The sequence below is a fragment of the Penaeus vannamei genome, chromosome 26, assembly GCF_042767895.1.
Source record: "Penaeus vannamei isolate JL-2024 chromosome 26, ASM4276789v1, whole genome shotgun sequence".
In the NCBI taxonomy this organism is placed as follows: Eukaryota; Metazoa; Arthropoda; class Malacostraca; order Decapoda; family Penaeidae; genus Penaeus; species Penaeus vannamei.
The window spans coordinates 36837142-36842141 of record NC_091574.1 but is presented as its reverse complement, the minus strand read 5'-3'; positions in this window follow the sequence as shown (position 1 = coordinate 36842141).

Genomic DNA, 5000 nt, shown 5'->3' with positions numbered 1-5000 from the left:
GGTGTGTGAAGAGTGGCGATCCGTTGAGCAGCGTCGTAGTGGCGCATTAGGCGGGAAGATGGCAGGAGCAGGCCGAGGGCATCTTGTAGATGTCGATGAAGAGACCCTTGTAGGGGTCGCACGGATCGTAGGAGAGTAGTCGGTGGTACACTGACTTCTGGGTGCAGTGGCTCTGGTAGCAAGGGCGCGGCAAGCAGCTCTTGCTCCACAATCTGGGAGATCAGAGGCATTTTTTGTTCATGTTTGGGTAGTAGAGTGAGAGGAATCCATCGAGACCGATGCTGTCACTATCGGTCATGCTAAGGTATCCGAAAGTTTACTTTAATAATCATAGGGATGATAATGATAGCGAAATACGAATGACAGTGATAAAAGAATTGATTATAAGAACAACAATAATGAAAATGGTAATGATGAGGATAGTAATAATGATGATAATAACAATAATGGTAATGAATAATAACAACAATAATAATAATGATAATAACAATAATAATAACGATAATAAAGATAATACCAATTATAAAACTAATAGTAAAGGCAATGATAGTAATAATTATGATGGTAATAATGACAAAAATAATGATCATGATAATAATGATAAAAGTGATACTGATAATAATTGTAATAGATGATAAGAATTATATAATTGATAATGATACTTATGATAATGATAATATAATGATAATAATTGTAATAACTGTGACAATGATAATAATCATTATCAGTATCATGGTAATGATAATCATGATGATAACAAAAACGATGATAATAAGGACAACTAGTAAAAATAATGATAGCAATAACAATAAGAAAAATAATAACTATACTATTGATAATGATGATAATGACAATAGTTATAAAAATGAAAATGATGATAATAACAATAACGTGGACAGCGATATTAGTCATAACACTATAATAAGAATAACAATGATCATAAAAATGCTGTTCATAATAACTATAGGAAGAACAACAACAGCCATAATAATAATGATGATCACAACAGTAGTAATAACGACAGTAGTTATGATAATACTGACAGCAATTATAAAATTGGTGATAGTAGCAGTAATGATGATGATAATAATGATGATAACAATAATGATATGTGATAGAATGATAATAAAGATGATAACAAAACTAATAGTAAAGATAACTAATGATTATTGCGATGATAATGATTATGATAAAAATAATTACGATAATAATGATAATGATAACAAACATAATGTATTAAGATAATGATAATGATAGCTGATAATAATTGTAATGGTGATAACAATAATTATATTGATAATGATAATGATAACGATAATGATGATGATGATAACAATAATAATGGTAATGATCATAATAAAGAATATAATAATTACCATGACACATAATAATTATGAAAATGAATATTATTACTATTATGATGATGACAATGATAATGATTATAATATAATAATAATGATAATAATAATAATAATAATAATAATAATAATAATAATAATAACAATACTAATAATGATGATAATGACAACCGGAAAGGATAGTGATAGTGATGACGAAAATGATAGTAATAATAGAAATAACAATAATAATAAATATAATGATAATGATAATAAGGATAATCTTAATTATAATAATGATAATAATGATAATAAAAGTAATAATGATAACAATGATAATAATAATCAGTGATATTAGTAAAGACCATATAATAATATTAATAATGATTATGATAATGGTATTCATAAGAACAATGATAACAATAATGATAACAGTAATGATAATGATAATAATGATAATGATGACAATAATAATGATATTAATAATGGCAACGGTGATGATAATACTGATGATAGTAATAGCAATAACATTAATAATGATGATAATGATGGCACTAGTAGTAAAGATAATGGTGATAAAAATAATCATGATAATGAAAACAATAAGACCACTGAAGCAATAAAAATATTCACTTGAATTACATTAAAATCACCTCTTTCTTAAATACACTGGTGACGTCCGTGTTTCCCTCTCGCAATGCTAATGATTTTTTTTTTAATTTTGGATCCGGATCATGATCCGGCTACCACCGTCTAAGTTAGAATCTCAGTTGGGCTAAGACACCTCTGGTAAAAATATCATGAGAATATGTTCATAATATTTGAATTATCCTACTAATCAACGAAAAAAAAACTAACCAACGGTGCTAAAAACATAACCTCGGCGGAAGTAATCATGATAATGACAATAGTGATAATGAGAACGATGATAATGATCATGATAGTAATTGTAATAACAATGATAATGATAATGAGACAACTACTAATAATGATGATAGTAATGGCAATAATAGTGATAATGATAACAATAATGATATAACCGTGATTATGAGAAATATAATGATAATGATAATAACAATAATGATAATGATACTTATAATGATGATAATAATACATATAACCATAAATGATAATATTAATGATAATAATGATAACAATAATGAAAATTGTAACAATAACGACAATGATATTAATTACTGATAGTAATGATAATGATTATAATAATGAAATAATGATGGGGAAGATGATAGTAATAATGGCAATGTTAACGATAACAGTAATGATAATAAATCGGGATCATAATATACGGTCGTGATGCGATTGAGCTCAAGAGTCCCGGGCGCCCTCCCCGTTGCCCGCTTTGCACTCGAGCCTGTTGAACGGCGTCCGAGGTCGCGCCAAAGCGGCCGCTCTCCTTCGGAGGAGCAGCAGAGCAGCTGACACGGCCGTCCGTGTCGGCGCTGTGCTGGGAACCACAGCGGCGGCCGGCCCTGGTCCTGTGAAAGCAGTCACGGCTCACCTGGAAGCCGCGATTGCGAAGGTGGTCCTCCACGAGGGACTCGTATCGAAGAAGCGGCCTGGCCCACCTGGGTTGGCCAAGATCGTCGGCGACGGTGGCCTTGGCCTCCAGGCTGCGGAGGGTGACGCGAGCGCGGCCTGGGGGGAGAGCAGCCCTGCGGAGAGAACCCGCCGTAGTAAACAAGGACGGCGAGGGGCCGTCGGCAGGACACCCACGCCGTGGGAGTTGGGACGAGATGACGCGGCGTGCGTGTCACGACACAAATGACTACGCACAGATAAAGAACAAAAAATAAACCAACTGAACTAATATCATAAATAAAACGATATTAATGAAGACAATAATAGTGACTGATATTTATGAAAACTACAAAAAGAAGAATAACAATGGATTATAAGGATGATCATAATAATGCTAAACAGAATGATATTACTAACAATAAGAAAATCATAATAGAACTGATGACGGTCGTCACACTCCTCATGGAAATAATGAACATGCAACATCATAGCATTATGAATAATAACAACAGTATCAGTAATTGCTATACAATGGCAATAATATGAATAATAACGATAATGAAGATAATGATCATAATAGTAAGGATAATGATACAAAAATGAAAATTATAACTCAAATGAAAAAATACTAATAGGAGAGGTACGGTATGTCTTTTATAATGATAAAAAACACAGACTATGTGGTGAGGAGGTACATACGTAACGTATTACAGAAATTTCCTCCTCAGTTCGTCCACAACAAAAAGGAATTCATCGCGACACATTAGAAATTCGTGTATCATGGATCTTCGCCACTCCCGGTAAGGCCCTTTTGATGCTCATGTCTGGAGCTTACGTGATCTCATTAATTTGCTAATACTTAAATCATATTATATGATTGGTTGATATTGCTGGAATAACAAAATACGATTGAGTCCAGATTCATGAAAGTGGTCCTGCGACTCTGGGAATCTGTTGCGGACCGAAGAACTTACGGTCTGAGGCAGCAACGCGTTAAGCATTAGGACATAAAGGTCTAACAGGAACGTCTCGGATTTTCGCCTACTCATTTTATCCATCTCCGCAGATGACGGATTCGTTTATTAACATGCATAGAAGCTTGTACAATATGCGTAAAAAAAAAAAAAAAAAAAACAGTTTGACTGCATATACAGAAAATAGAATTCCCTGTGCATTACATCTGTTTTGGATTAAGAGGGAGACAGAAACTCTTTTCCTCGAGAGCAAGCCAAAATCGATATACATTGGAGAACGGTAAATACAGAACGCGTAGTAAGATTGATGAAACTTTAAATCGAAGCACCAGTGAATGCAACAAAATGCAGAAAGATCACACACACACACAGACATGACTGGGTCGGGAGAAGAATTCATTGGGTTATATGCAGAGAGTCTGTGGTATATACAAGCGAGAAATGGTACAATCATGAGCCAAAAATAGAAAGTGGTACTTGCAGGGTAGTTTGGGACCTCACTCTTCAGACCGAAGGCCAGATTTAATTCCAATTAAGAAGGAAAACAACTGCATTATCGCTGACTTTCCCATCCCATATGATACTCGGATATAGCAAGCTGACAAATATCAGGATGTAAAGGGAGAACAGAACTTTTGCCTCCATAACCTCATCGAGGCAAAGGGAACACTGCCAAATGTCATCAAAAGGAGAGTGAAAGATGTAGGATTTGAGATTAGATTTGAAGAAGTGCACAACAATGAAATTTTGCATTATGCGAGAGTCTAGAGAAAAGTCCTTGAAAATTGAGGACATATTACCACTGAATGAAAGGACTTTATCAATGTGCGATAATTCTATAATAGTAATAATAATGATAATAATAATAAAAATAATAATAACAAGAAATTTTGATAATGATAATGGTAATGATAATGATAATAACAGCAGCAGCAATAGTAGTAGTAATGATGATAATAGTAATAATTAGGATAATAATAATGACAATAATAAGTATACCACTGATAATAATAAGAAGAATGATAATTATAACAATAATAATGATTATGATCATGATTGATAATAATGAAAATTAATAGATGGATAATGCAAATAATAAAAATGATGATAATACTAACTATTAGCTTCATTATTATGATTAGAGTTATGA